General features: G+C 42.6%; 1 protein-coding gene across 2 annotated transcripts in view; it reads right to left on the bottom strand.

Annotated features, from left to right (window-relative positions):
- The window catches only part of STAG1 (STAG1 cohesin complex component), a 144,186-nt gene extending 120,858 nt beyond the window's left edge, over window positions 1-23,328 (bottom strand). Inside the window, exon 1 of one of the 2 annotated variants that reach the window (XM_075570324.1) lies at window positions 22,898-23,328. The gene's annotated coding sequence lies outside the window, so the exon portion shown is untranslated. The remainder of the gene's footprint in view (window positions 1-22,897) is intronic. The other variant, XM_075570325.1, reaches the window with a different exon arrangement.
- Between the last annotated feature and the right edge of the window lie 3,539 nt (window positions 23,329-26,867).

Raw genomic sequence — 26,867 nt, 5'->3', positions numbered from 1 at the left:
GAATAATCTCAAAGAATCCTCCGTTTATTACTAGGTGTAATGCTGTATACGTCAGAATTCAACATCCTTAAATTAACATTGGCAAATTATTAAGGGAGATTATATCTTGGGGATTATTGTGGATAACAAACCCAAGATAATTTTAAGAAGTGTAATACGCTAAAGAATATACCAAGTCCCAGTATGTTAAAATAAATTCCAAGCTAGTGCTATTAGCTGGCTACCCCAGGAGAGACAGGGATAATATCTTAATGCAAAGGGAACAATTTGAGATATATGTAGCCCTGGTAAGAAATTGGGCTATATATCTTTCCTCCTTCTGGTATAAGCCCTGGTAAGGGCAGGCTGCCAGAGGTTATCATGGGTTTCCCCCACTTCAAGCTTTGCTCTGAGTGGTGGAGGTAGGTCACCTGACCCTGTGTCTAAGGCAAGAGACACAGGGGAGGGGCCTACTAAGATCATAAAGGGGAGGGGCCTACTGAGATCATAAAGGGCAGTGCAAAGCCTATTTAGTGTGTCAGTTCTGTCAGTTAGTGAGTCTGCTGTGAGAGTGAAGAAGTACAGCCAGCAAGAGTGAGTTAGGCAACTGAGGAGTAGGGCCTAGCGAGACAGTGAGGTGGACCAATGCCTCTCACCCTGTTTAGGGGGTGAGGGAAGAGTTAGCCCCACCCTGGGTGCCCGTGGCCTGGGGTGATGGCAGGGACAAAGATACCATCCTGAGGGAGATCAGTCCTGTGTGGAAGAAGACCCCCTGTACCTGACTGTCTTGTTGCTGTTGTTGCTGCTACTCTGCTGCTGTGACAATAAAGAGCTGCTGCCGCTTTTAAGAAAGATTGTGTGAGACTGGAATCTCTCGTCTCCGAGTGGGGGACTCCCTGGAAGAATTCCACCCCGCGTTCCTGGGGCTTACCAGAGATGGAGGCGCTGCACCATTAAATGAGACGGAGGCATTCACCCCAGAAACCTGATCCTGACATCCCCCATGCCATCGCAGGAGACTCATGCCCTCCTGTTGCCAGCAGATATGCACCACACTAAGACACGTAGCCAGACCCTAGTACACTTCGGGATCCGATCTGCGACCGGGGGGGGGGGGGGAGGGGAGGGTGGTTGCAAACTATGGGCTACATATATGAACTCTTTTTTTTTTGTAACAATTTTTTATTGGACACGTTCACATATTAATGTACATACAGAAATGTCATGAGCCCATAACATTTCAACTCAATACAATCATATAGTGACCAATAACATTTTCCCGTTTTCTATAGGGGGAGAGAGAGAAAGAGGGGGGGGGGGGGGAGAAGGAGACAAACAAGTGTTGGGGGAGGGAGATGGATGGATAGGTGGGGGGGGTAGGGGGTTCACCCATAGGCTTCCTTGATCTTCTCTTCTGGAGTCAGGCGGTACTAAAGGTTCAGAAGGTTGGCCTTTTTGGGCTTTATCTCTCTAACCAGGGGTCCCAAGTGTTCCAAAACTGAGGCATCTTTTTGAGCATAGCCGTCAGCTTCTCCATAGTCATGACCTCATTTATTCTAATTACTGTAGTTCGAGGGGGCCTTAATCTGTTTCCAGGCGGCCGCTATAGAACATTTGGCCGCTGTCAGCATGGCCGTGATCAGCCTAGACTTTGGCGAAGGGAGGTCCTCAATGGGTTTGCTCAGCACCAGGGTCAGAGGATCCAGGGGAAGGGGGAGCCCCGTCACCTTGTAGATAAGTGTCTGGATCATGGTCCAGTACCTCTGAATCTCCGGACATGACCACCAAATGTGGGCCATGTCCCCCTTTGGACCACATCCCCGCCAGCACAGGTCCAGTGTGCCGGGGTAGACCTGGCTCAGCCTATCTGGTGTCAGGTACCACTGGAATATAATTTTGTAGATATTTTCTTTTATTGTTGTGCAAATTGATGTTTTAGTGGCTTTCTCCCAAATCTCCTCCCAGTCTTCCAGGTCTATTAGGAGGCCCAATTCCTCCGACCATTTTTGCATGTAACGGTGATTTGGTGGTCTAGATGTCGGCTCCAGTCCTTTATATATCTCGGAGATCAGACCTCTTTTGTAAGTGTTTTTAGTGCATAAGGATTCAAATCTGGTTAGTGGGGGGGAACTTAGAGGTTGGGGATAATGATAATAGGAAGTGACGAACTTGTAAATACTTGAACAGGTGGAGACCCTGGATCAAGAATTTATCCTTTAGCGCCTAATAAGTTAAGATCTCCTCCTCCTGCAGCAGATCGGCAACCATCCTAATATTGTGACTCTGGAACTGGTCAAATTGTCTTGTGGAACACCCTGGTGGGAAATTGGGGTTCCCAAAGATTGGAGTGAGCTGGGAAGGGGAAGCTAACCATATATTAACTCTTAACGAAGACACCAATGGAGTGTAAATTAACAAATAGATCTTGTACCATTTTTATGAATTGCATTCATTACTATATATGCGTGGCCTTATTTTTCCCATTGGGTTATTGATAATTGTAATTTTTATGTATGCCGTCAGCCACTTTACTAACCCAACTCCAAGTCCTATTGGATACAATATTTAAATTAACTGTACCTTTTCAACCTTTAAAGCTGCAGTCCAAGCAATATCCAACATGTTTTTTATTTTTTTTTAAATAAATCACTTTTGTACCATGAGAAAAACTTGTCGTTTTTTTTATCTTAAAAAATAAATGCCATTTATGTATTATACTGTAACGTGCGTTTTTGGTTTCTATAGCAATTTACAAAGTCACATCCCCTTCCTCTTCTGAAACAGGGTCAGGCATACCACTTTGAGCCCTGCCCTCTCTCTAGAAGTGCACCAATTGTATCTAATGACTGCCTGATAATATGATCTTCCCCACAGAACTTCGCATCTTTGGCCCTCTTTTGCTGCCATTCAGTGAACCCACGAGCCGAATCTTCACCGATTGATCACCGGAGAACGGATCGATAGGCAACTTAGCTAATTACTCATCATTGTGTGTATTGTATTATGCACATATTAAAGATGGGGAAAAAAATAAAAATAAACAGCAGCTTGGACTGCTGCTTCAAGGTCTTGGTCGATTAATTGACTTTATCATCAATTGATTATTGTCTAGCTCCATTTTTTTCTAAATATATTCTATCATGACAACAAATCCACTTTTCTATGCACTTTTTGAAGCTGCTTGACTTTGGTGTGTAATGCGACTGAATTTAGTCCAAATATCGTTTGTATGTCATTTGACAAATCATTCAACTTGTTAGCATTAGGGGTAGATTAGAGGAGAGAAAGAAACTATCCCCATACGAAGCCCTTACAAACGAAATGCATATGGTTAACTGTGGCAGTGCCCAGCAGAGCGCGGTGACATCAGTTCCCACAGTATACTCCGAATGCGGAAGTGAGCTACAAACAAGAACACAAGTAGCACACGTGTTGATGTACTGAAGCTGGATGAAGCTCGCAAAATTACCCAGACCGTGGGACTGATCACACGACCCCAATACCGACCGGGAGAGTTGGTCAGGTTCGTCCTCTACTACCAGCTAAGGACTTTTTCCCATTTGAAGTCTTTGCACCCGTGCCCTGCAGTGTTCATTCTTATGATTCTCACATGCAAGTGAGCTTTATCTGCTTTTAACTTGTTTTAAATTATCTTTATATTGATACGGTTTGTGCTGTTCTGTTTTTTTCTTTTGTTTACTCAAGGATCCCCCTGTCTGGGGGAAGGACTTAGGTACACAAGTCCACACCAGATATCTTTTTGTGGCATTATTACAAATCAGGAGGTTAAGTACTGTAGTGCACGGTTAAAGGTTTTTTTTAAAGTTCCACGGGTTGCAAGTTCAGTACACTTAGCACCAAAAGATGGGGGAGGGCAGGCAGTTCCAGATCTCAAAAAAATACTACCAGCCCACCTTAAAACACCGTTATGTAGCACTTTGCTCCACATATACACAAATTGGCAGACATGGGACCACACTTAGCCAGCCCAACGTCACTCCTGGCATGGCTATAGACACACACAAAAAAAAAAAATAGAGACAAGAGGCTGTAACTCGGCCAAACTAGGATATTTACATCAAATATATGTCAAAGCCAATACAAAATATAAACTCCTCTCCACCAAAACTAACCCACTATAGGGGAATCAAGACTTTGCCCAAGGTATACCCACAAAACATTTGAGATACGAAAAAGAAGTTGGGGTGTGGGATGTATAGAGCAGTGATTCCCAACCAGGGTTGGGGCTCCTTGAAGCAGTCTCAGGGGGTTCCTCCTATGGACCACAGACCCCCCCATGGGTGTTTTTTTTGGTATGTATTTTGTAGGGTGGATTGAGAGAGAGTGGGGTAATTGACTGAAGGTAGGGGCGAGTGAGAGAAGAGAGGGAGCAGGAGGGAGGGAGTGAGAAAAAAGGGACTAAGAGTGAGACGCAAGGGATAAATAAATACATGCGAGGCGGGAGGGGGGAGAGTTAGTGAGATGGATGGGAGAGAAATACATGGGTAGAGGGTGGGCAATAGAGGTGGCTCGTGAGGTGTGAAATGTTGTGACTGACCCCTGTCGAACCTAATATGTGTCAGCCAGATAAGGGTTCCCTGAGATTTTTCGAAATACTTCAAGGGTTCCTCCAAACAAAAAAGGTTGGAAAACACTGATGTAGAGATTTGATCCCAGATCTGGGGTAATTTCTAAAACGTTAAAATTTAGACCGATCTGAAACGTATACGGTAGATTTACACACAGGTTAAACAACGGATTAAACAACTGGCCTATTCAGGTAAGTTCCTGCATTATACAATTTCTGAAAATCTGTGTAGGTCACGGACATACCAAAAAGGTATCATCTCTGCCATATATCAAGAACTAGATCCACCAATTCAATCCCATTAGGGAAACTGATTTACAAAGGGAAATTACGGCAGATGACTGTGCAGACTCGGCAGAACCCACACGTCGGAGAAGCAGCTCGACACTCAAGAGGTGAAAGAGGATAGTATGACTGCTAGCCAAGGACAGAGAAAGTGAGAGCAGAAACAGAGACAGAATAGAAGAGGCCACCAGAGGAAGAGACATCCTGATACTTGCAAGGCAGTGAAAGCGCAATGGGATAACAGACATCCAGACAGCCTTCCCTGCAACTATTGACTACCCATTTGTATAACACACATCACCCTCAACAGGCCTGCAACGTGACTACATGCCATTTTGACAAGCGCTCCAACAGTGCTGGCAATAAAATGAGCACAGGGACTAGTATCAAGGACAATAGTGCAGGTTCCTAATTTATGGTTTATGTACATGTATAATTGTGTATTAAGTATAGTGTGTTTTATCTCAAAGAGTAATGGCCACCAGATTAAGGTTGCCAAGTGGCCATAAAGTACCCCAAACGACTCTTACCTTGCCTCCGGCAACGGGGCGTCACGAGACCGCATTGCCATGGCGACGCGTCTACAGAAGCAAGGTAAGTGCCGTTTAGAGAGGCCTTCACCGTTTCCCCGACACTTCATTTAAGTACCTTCGGGAAGCGCACGCAGGGCCTCTGTAAACCCCGCGCACAATCTCACGCCCCCCAGTTTGCGCACCGCAGATATAAAAGATACATACATTTGCTTTATCATGAATGTAAAATGTTCTATAATACAGCAGATTTATAAGAAAACACCTGCAAAGCAAACAGCATTATTAAAGTACATTAGGTTTATAGCCCCATTTACATAATCTAATAGAACAATTACAGTTCTTTGAAAAATTGCATCCGTTTTGTATTGTTGCTCCCAAAATGCTTAGAGTCAGTTTTGATCAATTGAACTGTGCTACACAGATAGTCAAATGAACATCCTTCGCTCAAGTTAAGTTTGTTTTCCAGTCACAAAGTGATTTCATTGCCTCTACGGACAACTTTATAGTTTGGGAAGGACCCTGGTCTTTAGAAAATGGTTTTGGAAGACCCTCTGTGAAATTGCATTATCGAAGTGATGAGACCCAACGTTCTCATAGAGTCTGGAGCTGTAGGACGTGACAGCTTCCTTACGTAACCTGTTGACTATTAGCGTGACCACTTTGTCTGTGGAAGGTATGGCCACGCAGAGATAATATTGCTGGTGTTTGAATAAGCCAGATTTTCTCCCGATTTATGAGGCATTTGTGATTTAGCAATTCCACCAGAACTACTTGTGTGTGATATTAAACCTATTGACCAGAACATGCTTTGATCAGCATATTGTCGAAGTATCGCCACACCATGATTCCTCCATGAGGCTTGCAACAATGATCAGGACCTTGGTGAATGTCCTTGCAGCTGTTGCTAAACCAAAAAGAAGAGCTTCATTGTGAAAAAGGGTGCCCAAAACATGAAACCGGGGGAATTTTTGGTGAGATTTTGCGATAGGGATGTGAAGGTACGCATTCTTAAAATCTATGACGGTCATGGAAATCTCTCGGTTGAATGGCACGAATATAGTTCGAAGGGACATCACCTTGAAAGACCCTTTTTCCAGAGAAAATGGTTTACCCTTCTCAGATCTAAAAAGGCTCTATAGTTGCCAGAAGCCTTCTGTACTAGGAATAGCCTTGGAAGAAATCCCCTTGTTTAATGGACATCATGGCACCATTGGAAATACTTTCAGCAATAAATGGATAGATAATTTCTCTTAAGGCTTGTAATTCGGTTGAATCCTTGGGAGCAGTGGATTCTGTGGGGGAAAAAAATGGTTCTAGAGAACCAGCCTGTGATTGTTTCCAAAACCTAGGTTTCTTGTAGTGAAGCCCCATTCTTCCAGGTAGTTGAAAATCCTTCCTCCAAATTGTGTTATTTCAGTCAACTGGGCCTGCCAACCTTCACTGCCCTCTAGAGACACCAAAAATAAATAAGGGATAATCTGTAACCGCCTTGTCTTCAGTAGGGTTGGTCAAGTCCAAACCAAAAACACTACATTCTGTATAGGAGGAAGGGATCTAGCCTTACCACCAGAAGTTTTACTGTTAATTTTATCCAGTACTTCTCCAGACAAAAATTCCCCTTCAAAAGGGCAAAATGCATAAGTTACCTTAAAAAATAAATAAAAAATAAAAAAAATCTGCAGACCATAGAGCCCTTCTAGTTGTTATGGTTCAAGACATGGCTTTTGCGGCAAGGCGGATTGAATCATCTTTAAAGGCATCACATATGAAAATAAACTGCCCTCTGGGTCATTTCTATAGATTAAAATAGTTTAGTCGTCTCTATCTTCCTGTATAACTGACAGTGCTCTAGCCACTGATGCAAAACAGACAGCCGGTTAACGTAGGGCACCTGTTAAATATATATTCATAGTAATAACTTTTACATATCGCTTTTCTCTCAACGGGACAGTACTTCAATTACAAAAAGAAGAACACAATTAAGGTCATAAGAGACCAAAACACAAGGAAAGATACAATACAGGAAGGACCATTACTGTAGCTATTTAATTCAGGACAGATTATGGTTCATTAATTAAATGCCTGGGTAAGCAGGTAGGTCTTGAGCCTGTATTTATAACATTTACAGAGGGGGGGCGCCTCTCTAACTGTACAAGGCAGACAGAGTGGGAGCAGCGCGGTTAAAAGCTAGGGCCCCAAGGGAAGGCATGGAGATTCTGGCAACTGTTAGAGGAGTTCTTCACCTGCAGATCGAACTGAGCGAATGGGAGTGTAGAGACCTAGAAGCTCTTTCAGATTAGCGGGACACTGGTAATGTAGTGCTTTGAATATCAACAAGCCAAATCTTAAATAAATGTCATTTTGTCATTTTATAGGCAGCCAGTGCAGAGAACGTAGAACAGGTGTTATGTTACAAGAACTGGCTATTTAACAACTTGGCCACAGCATTCTGCACCAGCTCTTTTTCTGGAAGACCCAGATAGAGTTCATTGTAATAATCCTGATGCGAGGACACAAAATCCATAAAGTTTAGGGAAATCGGTATCAAGTGCTTAATCCTGGCTATGTTCTTTGAGTGGAAGAACGAAGATGTGATCACAGCTGACACCTGATATTTAAGGGTCAAGTCACAGTCAAGGACAACACCAAGATAACTCTCACGGACAGAGTTTAGTAACTCGGAACCCCAAAACTTAAGGCCAGTTGGTTAACCTAGCTGCAGTCTTGTTAGTGAACATCCACCATGAGCACTTCCGTCTGATCCACTGTATGAGCCCAGATAAACATCTATTGATAACTGATAATAGGTCCTTAGTACCAGGTGCAATGGACAAGTAGAGTTAAGTTATCTACATAGTAGTGATAACCCAGGCCATGCCATCTGTCCCCAGTGGCAGCATGTACCCTGTGACAAACATGAAATAAGCTAGAACCCTGTGGCACTCCACGACAGGGCCATACTCCTGAAAATACTCTGGCCTGCCAGTGAAAAGAAGATCTGAACCAGCTGACAACTGTGCCACCCAGTTCAAGGAAATCCTTCAGGTGCTCCATTAAAATCTTATGATTCATGGTATCAAATGCTGCTGAGAGAGAGAGTACCAAGATTGAACAGTCACATCTGTCTCCCGCCACCAGATCATTTAGGACATGAACTAGAGCCATTTCAGTTCTATGCCATCTTCTGAATCCTAACTGGAATGGGTCATAAATATCATTGTTTGAGTGACGAGTTTCCGGTTGGGTTGCCAACAGTATCTCAATAAATCTTCCATAGGAAAGGAATGCAATCTGGGTCAAATTAAGGCTTTTTTTTTTCTTTAGAAGAGATCTTACGACTGCTTCCTTCAGCAGTTCTGGAAAGATCCCCATCTACAAAGAGCATATGACTATTTTGGCACACACTGGGCGATTACAGTAACACGGCCCACGAGAGTGTGTTGTGGCTGGGTCAAACTCACAGGTAAGGTACGCAACCCTTGGACTGTTTGCACAAGGTCTTCTACATTCAGATGGTCAAAGCTAGTCCATAATGCCAGATAAAAACAATCCGGAGGATAAAAGCGGAGCACAGCTGTGAAAGGATTGGGTCTAACACATGTAAGGCCGAGTCCATAGAAGGACAGGCCGCGCTGAGCTGTGCGGACGCTCCGCGCTGAGCCCCTGCATCCTCAATGATGATGCCTTGACAGGGGGCTCACGCGAGCGTCCGCAGGCGTGCTGAGGCGCTGGATTTTTCAGCCGACAGCCAAGCTGTTTTTCAGAGCGCTGTCGGCTGAAAAAATCCAATCAGCGCGGAGCAGCGTCAACGTCACGGCGCCGTCGGCGCCGTTGGTGCGTCGCGGGCAATTGGCCCAGCGACGTCACTGCCCCGCCTCCCTCAGTCTCCCCTCGCCTCTGATCGCGCCCGCTGCATGGGCATGAAATCGCGCAGATTTCAGCAGGCGAGCCTCAGCGTCAGCGCGCCTCAGCCCTGCTACCCCCTTTATGGCCCCAGCCTAAGAAGCATCAGAAATCGGGATGAAAGATTCCCTTTGGCACGCCATTTCATCAACTGTTCAAGGATCACGAAGTACATTTTCATTTAGTGCGATAGAACATGTGCACACCAACATTAGGGGAGGGGATAGAGAGGCCCTCAATTGCAGGGAGATGCATTGGATTTATGCCCTTGGGACATTGGCGCCCAAGGGCATGAATTTGGATTGGGAACGGAAACATTTTCTGAAATAACAAGACCACCTCATCTGATATATTGGTCATATAGACTTGGGTGAGTGGCGATTACTCTAATATGTCAAGTATAAAAATCGTCCAACACATAGATGTGAGTTTGCTCTCATATGTGACATGACCTTTAGACTTATTTTTGATGTTTTAATCAGACCATGGTTAATATTACATTCACTTACACAGAAGTTCTCATACCTTGGTTCATTTAAAACTCTAACAGGATCAACCAAAAACTAAGTTTATACCAATATTTGGACATTTACTCTATTTTCAGAGAATAAGGCTAGTATAATCAACAAATGTGCTATCAAATATATTCAAAATATGTCTAAGTATGTGTCAAATTAGGATTAATGTAGGATATAGCTACCTTGCCCTGTCAAATAATATGAATTAATGTCATTTTTAGGCTTTACTATGATCAAAATTATGTTTTATTATTCATTATTTACTATATGACTTTAGTTTGTATTCATTACTGGGAGATTTGGTACATGGTTGTTTTTTTTATTAATTGACCATTAATGCCGATCTTACAAATGAGATGGCATCCTCTGTTTCTACATATATGGATACATTTGTTGTGATATTCATGCTATTATGGTTGTGATATTTGCATTTCTTTATATTTATATAACAGGTTATGCAAGGAGAGGCTTTTATCCATTGCCCTCTCTAACAACATCCAAATGTATAATGTACCATTGATGTCATCTTCTACTCTCTAGCCCTGGATACTTGTTCTGATATTTAAAGCTGCAGTTCAGGCAATATCCTTCATGTGTGTTTTTTTTTAAATAAATCAGTTCTGTAGTAAGAAAAAATACTTTTAGCATTTTCTGTTTAAAAAAACAACAACTTTGAAAGACCAATTTTCTTGTATTCTATTTTAACAAGCATGCTTGTTCCTATAGCAACGATTTACATTCCCCATATTTAAAGATGTCGCCAAACTTTGCCGATCAATAGACGGAGAACGAATTGACCGGCAGCTGTGCAGTTCTTTAGGTAATTAGAGATTGCCCACATGAAACTATTGAAGTAAAAAAATAAATAAAAAAAAAAAAGACTGAACTGCAGCTTTAATACATATAGTCGGAATAATGACAACTCTATTAATATGTAGTCATTTTCGTATAAGAAGATCCTCAAGTACTCAGAATTTGACTATGGGTGAAACAATCTCCCTTTTATCTTCTGCTTATTGCACGTTTTCAAGGGGAGAACGTGTACAAAGTGATGAATCGGTTATAAAAAATAATAATAAAAAAAAAAAAAAAAAGCCCTTTTCTTACATTTGTCATCACAGCGACTTTGTAACCATGTGATGGGAGTTCGGGATACTGGCCACTTAAGGCACCTAGAACCCTGCCCTATCCTAAAAGACTAAATTAAGGGAATACAAAAATCATATTACATGGTCATTAGTCCATGTTGATCCCAAGTTGAACTGCACATTCAAGAATGAAAAGCCGATGAGAACATTAAACAGTTGTAGCAAATTAGAATGTTTACTTGCTTGCTATGCCTTCAATAAAGGTTGGTGTAGATAATTGGATAATAAAATGTTAGTACATGCCATCCAAATATTTGAAGCTTGCGCATTAATTCATATGCTGAAAGCTCAAAATCAATTTAAACCATGTGTTCACTGTGGGCTTTATTTCTTGATATTACATTTCTAAGTGGTATGAATGTGGGCAGCAACACAGGCCATGATTCTCTATTAAGATTCTAAAATGTATTCATGCATCACCATAAAAAGCGCTCAAAGCCAGTCTTAGCTTTATCACAACTGCTGTGGCCAATTAAATTAGTACCTAAGAATTTTCAGTTAAGGTGGGGGGGGGGGGGGGGGGAGAGAACAGAAGGTCCATTACTTAATTGATTGATTTTGTAAATTGTAAAAATTTGAACCTTCATTTCTGTTTATTACTTTGCAAATATATAAAAAAAAATGAAACAAACCGAGTAGTGACAAAAGAATAGTCTACACCAGGGGTGCACAAACTTGTTGTGCTGCACCCCCCTTCCCGCCTGCTCGATCGCGCCGCCCCTTACATTCAATGAAGCGTCAATTGACTCTGCGTGTCATGTGACGTCACGTGACCTGCAGCGTCATTTGACGTCACATCTCCATGGTAACAGGCGTTGCAACAGTACTAGGTGTTGACTGTATATACCTTTCTGGATATGTTTACAGGAAAAGAAACTGTTGACCATGAATCTGAAGCACTAATGGGCGATTAAGAACTAAGGCTGTTTGATAATTTATCTAAACACCGGGTGTCCAGGAACACTTATACCCTGCTCATTTTTTCTTGTCTACATACTGACAACATAATGACAACTTTGTCTATAACTATATGGTCCTTTTTTGAGATGTTTCTTTTCCTGTAAACATATCCAGACAGGTATATACAGTCAACACCTAGTACTGTTTTTTTAGAATTTATTTTGCTTACACATAAGCGGTCTTATTTTAGAGGGTTTCTAAGTAAATGTTAAGTTTTATATCATTTCATTAAACACATACAGTAGTGCGCCGCAATTTGGGAGGCTTTTTCTGTGGTACTTCTTTGTACTGTTTTGAATGCTTATATCTCCTAGGCAGCACACTGGTTTTGACAAGTAGTGGTTTTGAGCAGGGCCATCATATTATTTTGCTCTTATAGTATATTGATCTAGAGGAAGGCAAACAAAAACCCCAGTGACGTATCATCCAATGATATCTCATAAGGGGAAAAATAAATTCCTTCTCGACTAAGAATTGGCAATTGGATTACTCCCTGAATCACATCCTTCCCATATTTACTTATTTGGTATATCCCTGTATACCTTTCCGAAAAGATATTCAACCCTTTTTTGAACAAATCTATTGCATCTGCCATTTCAGTATCCATGGGTAATGAATTCCACATTTTAACTGCCCTTACTGTAAAGAACCCTTTCCTTTGTTGCTGATGAAATCTCCTTTCCTCCAACCTTAAGGGATGACCCCTTGTCATGTGTACTGCCCTTGGGATGAATAGTTCTTTTGAAAGCTCATTGTATTGTCCCCGAATATATTTGTATATAGCCATCATATAACTCCTAGAAGCCTCTTTTCTAAGTAAATAAATCTAATTTGGCTAGCCTCTCCTCAAATTAGATTGTCCATCCCCTTTATTAATTTGGTGGCTCTTCTCTGCACTCTCTATTTCCATAATGTATTTTCTAAGGAGTGGTGTCCAAAATTGTACTCTATATTTCATGGTGTGGTGTTACCAATGCTTTATAAAAAGGGGCATAATTATGTTTACTTCCCTCCCAACCATTGCCCGTTTAATAAAAGATAAGATCTTGTTTGCCTTCGCAGCTACTGCATGACTTGGGGCACTATTGCTAAGCCTGCTGTCTACGCGCACTCCAAAATCCTTCCCAAAAGATTCTCCTAATTTATCCCCATTTCATTTGTAAGTCGCCTGTTTATTGTTGCTTTCCTAATGCATAATTTTACATTTATCTGTATTAAACCTCACCTGCCATTTGCCTGCCCAAGTTTCCAGTCCCTCCAAGTCCTTCTGGAGAGAAATTGCATCCTGCTCTAAGTGCTCAGAGATATTTCTCCACCATAAGTTTTTGGAATGTCCCCACCAAAAACTCCCTTTACAAGGAAGTCTATGGGCAAAGTAATATGTTACCGAATCAACCCAGTCCCCATTACGCCTGGGCATCCAGATTCCTTTGTTAAAAGACCAGTATGCACAACTTGCATCTAGCAAGATGCGTCAATGCATGTTTTTTAGTTTTCATTCACTCCAACAAATGTGTATGTAGACAAAGGACATTGGATGTTTTTAACTATGTTAACAAATACCCGAATCGACGTTCATTATTGTAATAACGCTCATTGTGAAATAAAAAATAAATAAAAGTACATTAGTGCTGAGAATCAAAGGGAGTGAGGACAAGGTACAGTATGTCAATATGACTTACTGTGATAATAAAATAGAAATACTTCAATATAGTTTCTTTTTTTCCCCCTATAATCAATCAGCCATGGGAGACAATATTTTAGAAACACTGTTTTGAAATAGATGGCTCTGTACAAGTCTCTTAAAAGCATTGTGCGATTCTTATTTCTTCGGCAACTCAAGCCTTAGAAGATCTATTTTGTTTGGAAGAAAAGGGAGACATGGGTTCCATACTTCCGCAAAGAATGCAACAATGTCAACAGGCTTGCAGTACAACTCCACCCCCCATAAAACCACAGCACCCCTACTGCCGCTTCTAACCCCTTCACCGCACCATCTTATCCCTGCCCCTGAGGATCTCTAAGATTTGTTCAAACCCCTTCTCCACTGCACCCCTCCATCCGAGGATCTCATCTAATCCCTTCACCCCACCTCTCTTCATCCAAATCTGACAGGAGCGACTGAGTAACAGTCTAATTTTATAGTAAACATTCAAGACATTTATTTTGAATGAAGCTTAATTATAAAAAAATTAAATGAAACTAATCGCTTTTGTGTTTTTTTGTTTGTTTTTTTATAACAACGGTAAAATAGATATTTCTTAATATCTTTTATTGTGGAAATATTTATTTCCCTACTCCAGCCTGGACGAATGCTGAATAACTATTCTTATTCTACAATACAGGTGGGGGTAACATTTGGAAGCATTCTCTAGCTTCGTCCATCTTTTTGGCATAATGGCACTTCTGCTATATATGCCTTGGTGAATCACTGGACACCAAGCCTAACAAAAACAGCAGATCATTTAAAATACTGGTGACTGCCCACAACAATATAAATCGCTTAAGGCTGCTGTTGATCTCACATTTACAACTTAAACATCTGGCTACCATGCTGGAACATAATAATTGGTAACAAGGTGAATATTTATATCTGTTCGTTTAGCAATGAAAATTAACTTGAGTACACTGTTGAATGGCTTAGCTTGTGAATTGTTATTGCCGGGATAATGCATAACAGATTTAATAGAAACATTTTTTGCCGGGATTTTGCATAACAGATTTAATAAAATCATTTTTTTTTTTTAACAGGTCAGAAAGATTCTGACATTAGAAGCTGTAGACATTATGCAAAATTGAATCCTATAACAGTTTGTGACAGGAACATTTTTTTGGCAAATATGAGTGCTGAGAAAATTAGTATATTGTATCTGCAAATAAAAACGCTTTATTATTGGACTACACACCAAATCATAACAGGCTTTTTTTTCAAGTAACACTCCATTCAAATATACCAGGAACCAACTTCATTGCAGCACTTAATTATAGAAATGCCTAATTTTTTACCACTATTAGAACTGCTCTGTATTTTGGCTACAATACATAAAAAAAAAAAAACACACACAAAAAAAAAAAAAGTTACCTTTTTTTACTAAAAGCTTTAACTTGATGAAAACAGTCTAGTCGTCTGCCTGCCTACCGTTTCACTCACTACAAGTCTTGTTCAACTCCATTATTACCAATCTCGTACTTATTGATGTTTTGATGCCATATTTATACCAATGTACTACCCTTGTTGGACTTCCGTTTGAATAGTTCAACAAACTCCCCACTACAGAGGCCCAGGTATAAAAAATGTTATTTTTATCTAAAAAGCCCAAAACTGGCAAATATTTGATTTCAGTAAAACATTTGTTTAAAGTTTTTTTTTTTTTGGTTAAAATAATTGGGGGGGGGGGGGGAGAATTAAGAGGAATTGTACATTTAAATTAGAGCTCAGTCAAGTCACATGCATGTGGAGGCTTTGTAACGGTATCAAGATTAATGTCTTAGGCTAAGGCCCCGCTCCCAGAGTCAGCGCACCTGCGCTGCTGACAGGCGGTGCGCTGAGATACACAGACCGCGATCTGCGGTCTGTAGGGAGCGGGAGCCGGAGCGGGAGGTGGGCGGGAGGTGGGAGGTTTGATCGGGAGGTGGGCGGTTTGACAGGGAGGGGGGGCGTGGCTTGAGCGGAGGGACCCGCTACTCTCCCCCCCCTCCCTCCACGGACTCGGGCTGGAGCTGGAAGGTAAGTTTAAACACACACACGCAGGCACTCATTCATACACGCGCACACACACACACACAGGCAGACACTCATGCACACACACGCGCGCACACACAGGCAGGCACTCACGCACTCATACACACACACACACACACACACACACACACACACAGACAGAGGCAGGCACTCGGGCACACACACACACAGACAGGCACTCACGCACTCAGACACATACACACACAGACAGGCACGCACTCAGACACACACACAGAGAAAGGCACTCACCTGCTTTCACTCCACACTCCTCCCCGCTCCCCGAAGCCTCTCCTCCTCCCGAAGCCTCCCCTCCCCATTGGCTCACAGCCACACACGTCACGCGTCAACGCTAGGAAACACCATTCTCTGGTGTCTCCAGCGGCTGACGCGCTACAGCGTGTAGTGCTCTGTGCAGCCAGGGGGGACCGGCTCGCGAGGATTCCCCTGCTGGTGGGGAACTCGCGACCCGCCGCCCGCGCCAACGAGCGCAGCGGGACCGAGGCCTTAGGCCTGGGACATAGTAGAGAAGGCTGTGATGAGCCGCGCTGAGCAAATGCACTTACCCCCTTCATCTGTCATCAGCGCGGCTTTAGCAGCCGTTTCCGCACGCGTGCGGAGGCTCAGATATTTTGAGCAGACGAGCAAGTTTAAAATTTGCCGCTCAGGGGAACGGAGGAGCGGTCGCGTGACCGCTCACATCCAATGGGAGCGAGGGACTAGCCCCGCCCCCAAAGCGCGCTCACTGCCTCGCCTGCCAGGACACACAAATGCTCCAGTTTCAGCAGGCGAGGCAGAGCAGGAGCACGGATCAGCGCGGCCTGAGGCACCATGCCCGAGGCCTTATGCAGCAACTAAAAATATACATATTTCATTCCATGTGATTAAACAACAGTTGGACTGAAAGAATCCTCTCCAGGATATTATGACGCAACATAGAAATACATGCACACAGAAAATGAGTAAATACACACTATGGACAAAGTGAGTTTACGTAAACATAATGTTTACTTGTAGCATGTCTCACTTCTAGATCAAAACAATGAAATAGCGAGCAGAATATTATTTATTTATAAAAATGTTTTACCAGGAAGTAATACATTGTGTTATATTAGTCATTCTGCTACATTTCCTTGCCAGAAGAAACCTTTTTTGTTGAACGTAATTAAACAATACAGAACTACCGGAATGGAACAATTTGGCAGTGGCCCTTTAGACGCGCCTAAAACGCAGATGATAAAACTCACTGCCTCACATTTCGCTACATGGCACCTTCCCGCTTCTTTACATTTCTCCGCAATCTTTAAAATGTCCTGCTGTGAATGCCATTTTTCAAAGGGCCCGCTGAAGTAGGACACTGAGCGCACCCGCCGGATCCCACCAGTGCCAACAACATTTTTTTAATAAATAATTCATAGTTTTTTTTTGTGTTTGTTTGTATGATAGATATAGAGAGAGAGACATTTTATTGCGACAAGGGGGGGGGGGGTGCCGGAGAGCTCAAGAAACTAGAAGATTATTAAAAGTCGTTAATAAATTAATCAAAACATTGTCGGTGCTAGTGGGGTCTTTTGGATGTGCAGAGTGTCCCACTTATAGGGCGCGGTCACAAATGGCACCATAGCGGTGGCTGGACATTTAAAGATGCCCATGAAGAAATGCAAAAAAGCAGCAATGTGCCTGCAGCAAAATGTGAAGCGGCGACATGTCCCACTGGTGAGTTACCAGTGGGAACGTGGTCGCAGTCGTTTGGTTGCAGCCAAATGTCCTGGAATGCATAACATGCAAGTAAATTGTACATCAAACAGAACATGTTCTCGAATGTTGTTCTTTGCATGTTTTTTTATTATTAAAAACAGTATACCCCTGGCTCCCTAGACTACACTACAGAGAATGAAGTACCTCAGATAAACATCTGTATTTTTACCCGACTTGACAACTGCAACTTTCTCCTACTGTAGATGGCATTCCCCTCATCTGCCTGTCCTAACTCCAATCCATCCAAAATGCTGTCAACCTCACAGCTCCACTCTACAAATCCCTAAACTGCCTTCCCATATAATCTAGAACAGTGGTTTAACAGTTTTGTTAAAGAAACCTATAATTATATTGTGAAATTCTGCAGAAGCCCAACTGTCTTAGTGTGTGAGATCGGACACATGGTAAATTCTTCTGTATTTGGTACAATTTTCAAATTACCCGAAAACTGCGCAGAACAATTTAGGATGCCCGGGAAACCCAAGGGTTCCTAGAGAACCCCTGTTGAAAAACACCGCTCTAGAAAAAAAAAAATTAAATCCTAGATCGGACTTGCAAATCTCTCAACAATGCTACGCTCACCCTTCCCCTCCCCTTCATTCCCCTCATCCCCAAATATATCCCTGGATGCTCCTTACATTCTGCCCATGACATCCGCCACTCCTCCTGGCTTACTACCTCGTCCCGCACTGCACTCTCTCTGGAATTCCCTACCACCACCAGACACTCTCCCCCAGCTTTGCGATATTTAAAAACCTCCACGAAAACTAATTTTTTTTTTTTTTTTTTTTAAAGGAATCATATCTGGCTTGCGCATTATCCCCCTATCCCATCCAACCTAAATGGGGACTACCTGCGCAGCTGGACCAAATTCCACTCAACACCACCACACCTCAATGGGATCAGCTACGTGGCTGGACATACAGTCTAATGCCGCATGTATAATGCCGGCGACCGTCAGCGAAAGTTGTATTTCGCGTTGCGGCAGCGCGGGCGACAAGGCCATTGATTGGTTCAGGGCTTCCAAAAATCACGTCGCCGTCGCACTTACTATAAGCGCACGCGGCGGCAATGCATTTGTTTTCGGGCAATGTCGCTATAAGCGCGGCCTAACAATTAACTGCCACTACCTTTGTTACAACATTGCCCCTTATTCCCTCTAGATTGTAAAATCTCAGAAGCAGGGCCCTCATTACATTTTGTATCTGCTTGCTTGTCCATATTTGGTATGAAATTCTGCCTATGTGGTCTACATAACTCTGTACCACGCCATGGAATATGTTGGCGCTTAATAAATAATCAATACATTACTAACACTGCCTTGCTCCGACTATTGAAAGAAGGAGCGGCTCAGTGAGTAAAGACACTGACTGGCACTGAGTTTGAAGCAGGGGAACCTGGTTCAATTCCCGGTGTCTGCTCCTTGTGACCTTGGGCAAGTCACTAGATCTTCCTGTGCCTCAAGCACCAAAAAATAGATTGTAAGCTCCACAGGGCAGAGACTGTCTACAAAATGTGTCTGTAAATTGCTAAGTAAAACTAGCAGCGCTATACAAGAACTACTATTAGTGGTTTTGTATTCTTTGGCAATTAATAATGTAGATCACTGTATTTGAAAAAGTTATCCAATGGTCTATTTTAACTGTTTCCTCCATATCTCTCAAAAAAAGAACATTCACTTTATATTTACTATACACAATCCTGGTGGTGGGTTGCTGATCCATTACTGTAGAATTGTCTTTTTGGCAACTATAGATATTATCGCTATAAATGTAATAATGTTTATCCGTTGTTTGGTCTGAATCATTATCTTGGATAATTCTGAAAATAGCTTAACTGGAGGTGAATGCATATTTCAGCTTTATTGTCTATCAATACAAAATTCATGGACTTCTGTCCAGAAACTATAAATGATCGTACAGTACCAGAAGCAGTGCAGCAGATTCGCAGCCAGGACGTAATATTGGCATTTGATTAAACAACAGCAATTGATAAAGGCTGTTTAACACAGCAACTTGATAACACTTTTTTTAAACATCCAATAAGATGACGCTTCAAATGACGTCTAGATCAGCAGACACACAATTTACCATTCTTAGATTCAGTAAACAATCAGCAAAGTTGTAAAGATGGAAATCAGGAAGCAGTGCGATAGTATCTCAAACAAAAACCAACATTGCTTCATCTCAAGTTTAACATTTTAATTAATGCACCTACTATGTATATCCTGTACGTGCATATCCTCAAATAAAGTCAGCCATGCAGGTCTCAATGAAATGCATTTAACACTGCATATATTTTAAAACCTGAAAGAAATAACGTAAACAGGGCTCCACAGAGGAAGTGAGTGTGTGTGTTTTTTTTTTTTTTTTTTAAATTAGTGACAATAATCAGTGCAAAAAGAAGCGAATATAAATGCAGCTCCAAAAACATTTTAGGGAACGGTGCCCAGTGTGCCCTCTGTCAACAAACATTTTAAAACATCTACAAGGACAATATACCTCACCCCAGGGTTCCGCAAGTGTGGCCAATCAATACCACCTCATTTTGGCATGGGGTGCAAAGTTGCAAATATAGATTATAAAGACACATAGATAACCGATCACTTTGTATTATTTAAGCGCAGTCTTGCACAATAAAATATTTTTTTTGCTGCATTAAATTGGACGCTCACTTATGTAACCCCCTTCAAATTGTTACCTTTTTAATTTAGAGACAATGTTATGTTCAAGAGTCTCAAATTTAGGCCCAAATGACGAATTCTACACACTGAAACCTAAGAGGATTGCTAGGATACTGCACATCTTTATTTTTCCTGTCACAAATTTAAACAAAAGCCCCAACATACTACAGGGAGAGGCAGAAACAAGACAACCAGCTCCGCACTGAGCAGGGACGATTTTATCCCACACATGGCACTTTTTTGGGTGAAGGTCCCAAAATCCCCCCTTGCCTACATTTTTTTTTGTTAAAGTGTCATTGAAACAGAATAGCCAACAAATTAAACGCAAATCAACACCAAGCCAAAAAGCAGGCGTGTCATATCTGAAGTGGCCAGGTTATTTGGACAGAGAGTCAGACTGTTCCACAACAAAATAAATAAAGCTTCACTCTTCGACCAGCCACGGGTTGTAGCCCTGCTTTGCTATTTATACGAGAACAACATTTTTTTAATTTGAGCAAAAGAAAAGTTAGGCCCACACACAGTTTAATAGTATTGGAATAAAAAAAAATAAAAAAACAACCTTGAAGGTGTTTACCCAGGTATTTGATCAACGCATCAGTAATCACACACTTAATACCAAACTTCCCATTCACGTTTTGAATTTTTTAACAGCCTATAGTTTTGTGTTTGATTTATGTTAGAATTTCAAATGTTTTCCTACAGTAACGTAATTGTGAAGCGCTTTTGAGCACCATTGGAAAAAACAGTAAAGGTTTGTGGGGGATTTTTTTTTTTAATAATAATAAACCATTAACCTTGTGTTGAGACATGAAGGGTCTTATGCTATATTGTAACGAAGCAGCCGTTTGAATAAAAATCCCCACTGAAGTTTTCTGGAAAGTCCAATTCCAAAAAAAAAAAAAAAACACCACCACACAGAATTCACTCCTGAAGGTCTTATTCTACATATTATCCGAATCTGCCGTTTACAGGCAAAAAATTCTCATTAAAGTTCTTGTTTTTGGCTGAAAATGCATGCTTTGGTAGCATGGAATTAGTAACATGAAGTGCTATTTTTACATTAACCGCTACAGGGGGGGGGAAAAAATTGCGTCAAAGTTTCAAGATTCTGTGCTGCAATTTTGACCTGTATGCGTAAACCTGTTTAGTGTCCACACGAGTTACACACGGCACATATTACAGGCATACCCCGGTTTAAGGACACTCGCGAGTAAGGACATATCGCCCAATAGGCAAACGGCAGTTCACACATGCGCCTGTCAGCATGTCCTGAACAGCAATACCGGCTCCCTGCCTGTACCGGAGCTGTGCACAAGCGGGGAGACTAAAGAGTCTGTTACAAATGCGTTATTTACATCAGTTATGCACGTATATGACGATTGCAGTACAGTACATGCATCGACAAGGGGAAAAAAGGTAGTGCTTCACTTTAAGTAAATTTTCGCTTTACATATATGCTCTGGACCCATTGCGTACGTTAATACGGGGTATGCCTGTATAGGACTGAAAGGTATATTTCTATATCACACACCAGGTATGCAGCGCTTCTTAATGTTACGCAAAAATGACGCTATAATTACAATACAGAGAATATAATAGAGATGGGATAAGGGCACCAAGACAAATGTAACATGGGCAGAAAGGAGTCTCTTCCTGTGCCCCGAAGAGATTATTGACTATACCAAAGCCGTGCGCCACTTTGCAAGTCCTTTTGCATCAAAATATGTGCCGGACTCGAGCAGGCCAAACCTGACCCCTCCGGAACCACCGGCATCTCATGTAACATTTTAACAACAAGGACTATACTAGAGATTTTTTCACACGTGTCTTATGGACACTTACACATCTTATGGGGCAATTATGGCAGCAATCTTTATATTAATGCTCAATCTGTTTTTATCCGCCCGTCTTGTCAAACACCTGTTTGTTTAAGGGGGGGGGGGGGGGGGAATGTTTCCCTTACAAAGAAACAACACACATTTATAAATACAACAACCACCACCCTGTCTGTTCACATAACCTGGAACCCCCCCTCATTTCCATGTCCGATGGCCTCGCTGGTAGCGTCAGTCATCTTAACCCTTTCACTGCCCGGGGGGGGGTCTTGAACACATTGCAAAGCAATGTTGGCGCAAGATTATACACGCGTGTATATAAATCTAACAAAAATACGATATAAACACACATATATATATATATATATATACACACACACATATACGCAAATGTTTATTTATATCATAATTTTTTTAGATTTATATACACGCGTGTGTATAATCTTGCGCCAACATTGCTTTGCAATGTGTCGCAGACCCCCTGGGCAGTGAAAGGGTTAAGATGAATATATACATTTTATACACACACACACGTATATTTAAAAAAAAAAAGGACTATATATACACACACACATACACACGTTCTATATACACAATGTGTGTATATAAAAGCAGACAAACCAAGACACAGCCACTTAATTAACATGGCAAACTTTACACATACAAAAAGGGTCCCTGACCCAAGGAGCTAACACTCCAGCAACCTCACATACATCAACAGAGCAAAACACACATGCCCCATTAGAAGGGTACCTACACCCCCCACACACAATGGGGGGGGGGGGGGAGAAGAGAGACGCGACATAACAGATAAAACATCCCCACCCCAGTATCCTCCATCTTTATTCAGGGCCTCCTCCTCCTCCCCCCCCCCCCCGGGGTCACACGGTGTAAAGACCCCCTCCCCTCCCGGTAACATCCCCGGGCCCCCTTCATATCAACACAACCCGCCTTCCCCCCCTCACCTCATCGGGACATCCCGGCTCCGTCCGCCGCCAACAAAAATAAAAACATATATATATATATATATAAAAAAAATTATCTACAAAACTTGGGAGGTGCACAATGGCCGCCGGAGGGGTTAAATAACCCGGGTGCGCGGGCGCGGTAATGTCGGCCTAGCCCTTTTTTATTATTATTATTGATTATTCATATTATTTTTTGTGTGATAGGGGGGGCTAAAAAAAATAAATAAAATATATATATTTAATAATATACCGGAGGAGGCCGCGCCTCGGGAGAGGGGGAGCAGTAATCCTAAGCCGCCATCTGGCGGTCCGTTCGTCACCGGAATGGCGGCGCCGCTGTGTCCGGGGGTCGGGCGCCCTCTGGTGGAGGCTGTGTTGCGTGCCCTTTCTCCGCTGGCGGTGACGTGTAGGCGTCGCTGTGGAAACGGGCGGGAAGGGAGAGGGGAGGGGGTGGCGCGAGCGATGGAGAAGCGCGGGAAAAAAAAAAAAAAAAGTGCGTCACGCGGGCGGGCGGGCGCGCAAGTACAAGGAGAGTGGGTGGAGAGGGTACGCATGCGCGCAGTTTCTTGTTCATGTTTTGTGTGGTGACGGGTGGCGCATGCGTAGTTGGAGAGGGAAGACATTGGAGAGGCACGGTGAGGTCGCGGCGTTGCCTTGGTGATGGATACGTCACTGCGGGTCGGGTGGGGGGAATGGGGGGGGAGAGTCTGGGGCTGCGGCTGCTCAGTGCTGCCACCTACTGACCTTTGCATCTAACACAGGCACTGGGAGCACTCACTCATTATACTGCATTCTCACTCACTATACAGCACTCACTCATTATACCGCATTCTCACTCACTATAAAGCACACTCACTCATTATACAACAGTCTCACTCATTATATGGCATTCACTATACAGAATGCACACTCACTATCCAACACTCACTCATTATACAGCACTCACTCATTATACAGCACGCTCACTCACTGTACAGCACTCACTCATTATCCAGCACTCTCACTCATTGTACAGCACTCACTCATTATACAGCACTCTCACTCACTTTAGAACACTCATTAAATAGTTGTCACACTCATTATAAAGCACTCTCATTCACTGTACAGCACTCACACATTAAATAGTTGTCACACTCATTATACAGCACTCACTCATACATAACTAAATCATTATACATTATTCAGCCGTTTCACTCACTGGAAGGCAGGATCACTCATTATACAGCAGCCTCTCTCAATATACATCACTCATTCTACACTAGTCTCGCCCATTATACAGCACTCACTAATTATACATTTTACAGCATTCTCACACAGTGGGAGGCAGTCTCATTCATTATACAGTCTTATATTATACACCAGTGTCCCTCACTGGGAGTCATTCTCACTCACTAAACAGCACCCTCTCACATTATGAAGCACCCTCACTCACTATACAGGACCCTCATGCATTACAAATCAGTCTCACTCACTATACAGCATTCTCACGCATTATGCAGCAGTCACACTCATTTGACAGCATCCACTCATGCATCAATTATTTATTATACAGAACTTTAAGACCCACCTTAAAACACACCTGCTTAACGAAGCATACTGTATGAGTAGCTGATACTTTACACCTCATGCATAAACCTTGGCCCTTGCAGACACACTTACCAGAACGCCCTCCTACTGTACATATTAGATTGTAAGCTCTTCGGAACAGGGACTCCTTTTTCTAAGTGTCACTTTTATGTCTGAAGCACTTCTTCCCATTGTGTTATTTGTATTACTTGTTATTTATATGATTGTCACGTGTATTAATGCTGTGAAGCGCTATGTACATTAATGGCGCTATATAAATAAAGACATACACACATACACACACTTCACTATACAGCACTTACATTACACAGCACAATCACTCACTATACAGCAGGTGTGTGCAAAGTGGGGGGCGCGAGACTTTGTTGGGGGGCGCGGCGGTTACAGAGGCCCCGCGCTGAGAACACGAGGCCTCTGTAACTCACTTACCATGCTTCCGTCTCCATGGCAACGCAGCAACAAATGACACCTCGGGTCATGTGATGTGACGTCATATGACCTGTGGCACCATTTGATGCTGTGTTGCCATGGTAATTTGTGAAATGACGCCGTGACGTCACATGACCCTGTAGCGTAATTTGACGACGCATTAGAGGTAAGGGGGGGATGCGACACAGGGGGAGAGCAGGCAGGGGGAGCACAGCGCAGGAAATTTGCGCACCCCTGCTATACAGCACTCCCACTGTTCAGAAGTCTCACTCATTATACAGCACTCTCACTCGCTATACACATTATACAGCTGTCACTTATTATATAGCACTCACTCATACAGAACTCCTTTATTTTACATTATACAGCTCTCACACTCACTGAGAGGCAGTCTCGCTCATTATATTGCAGTCTCACTCATTCTACAGCAATCTCACTCATTATACAGCACACTCACTCACTGTACAGCACTGACTATACATCACTTGCTCATACAGCTGTCTAACTCATGATACAGCACTCACTCATACAGAACTTTCACTCACGGAGATAGTCTCACTCATTATTCAGCAGTCTTGCTCATTATAGAGCAGTCTAACTTATTATACAGCACTCACTATACAGCACTCTAACTCACTGGGAGGCAGTTACACACTATATTGCAGTCTCACTCATTATACAACAATCTCACTCATTATATAGCCCTCACTCACTATACAGTAGTTTGATTTATTATACAGCAGTCTCATTCATTATTCAGCATTCAATATACAATGCTCTCACTCATGATACAACACTCACTCATGATACAACACTCTCACTTATGATACAGCAGTTTCACTGTGAGTCACAAAGGCACTAAAAAGGTGGTTAAAAGAGCTGTCAAGGGTCAAAGGGTCACCCACTCCAGGACATGAGAATGGGCCTCACACATGCATGACAGTTGCGTGACACCCATCCTCAGCTCCAGAGCAGGGAATTCCTCAAACCATTGACGTTGGGAGAGGAGGGAGATCAATGATGTTGAGGGGTGTGGTCAGTGACACTGTGGGCAGGGTCTTTGATGCCAGGGCAGGGTCCATGATGTCAGGGTCAGTGGTGTTCAGGGACTAGGTTAAAGAAGTTGAGTGCCTGCCCTGTGGCGCCGAAGCACAGACTATGATGTTAGGGGCACGGTTTAGGGCTGTGTATCAGGGTCTCTTGGCACTGTGAGATTGACCTCTTGCTGTGTGAGACCCTTAAGTGTGAAGTAGTAAGTAGGACTAGAGACCGAAGTCTTATGTCCAAGGTCAAGTCAATGGGAGATGAAGTGATCTCTTGAGTCCATTTAAGTCACACATCCAGTTAAAGGTCAGTCCCCTCCCCCCGTAGGACCAAAGTGTACTAATGGCAGTGACATGTTTAAGGGGTCAGTCCTCCTAGATCCAAAGTGTACTAATGTCAGTAACATGTTTTAGGCACGTTCTATAGTGCCGTGCGCGCGCACGGATTTTTAGTTGGCTGACGTCAGTCAGCCTTTCTATACGAGGGGCGCGCGCGCGCACGGCAGGGAGCGGGGAGCCGACAGACAGCGGCGAAGATGAAGAAATTCCTGCGCCTGCGCTCAAATGTATGTATTAGTGTGTATGTGTGTATGTGTGTATGCGTGTATGTATGTATGTGTGTATGTGTGTATGTGTGTATGCGTGTATGCGTGTATGTATGTATGTGTGTATGTGTGTATGTGTGTATGCGTGTATGCGTGTATGCATGTATGCGTGTATGCATGTATGTGTGTATGTGTGTATGCGTGTATGCATGGATACGTGTATGTGTGTATGTATGCATGTATGTGTATATGCATGTATGTATGGATGTGTGTGTGTGGGGGAGGGGTAAATAATTGCACAAATAAAAAAAAATTATTAAACTTTTTTTTTTTTTATTTAAAAAAATCTTACTTAAGACTTAA

The sequence above is a fragment of the Ascaphus truei genome, chromosome 14 (genome assembly GCF_040206685.1).
Source record: "Ascaphus truei isolate aAscTru1 chromosome 14, aAscTru1.hap1, whole genome shotgun sequence".
Classification (NCBI taxonomy): Eukaryota; Metazoa; Chordata; class Amphibia; order Anura; family Ascaphidae; genus Ascaphus; species Ascaphus truei.
This window is presented reverse-complemented; position numbering and strand designations above follow the sequence as displayed.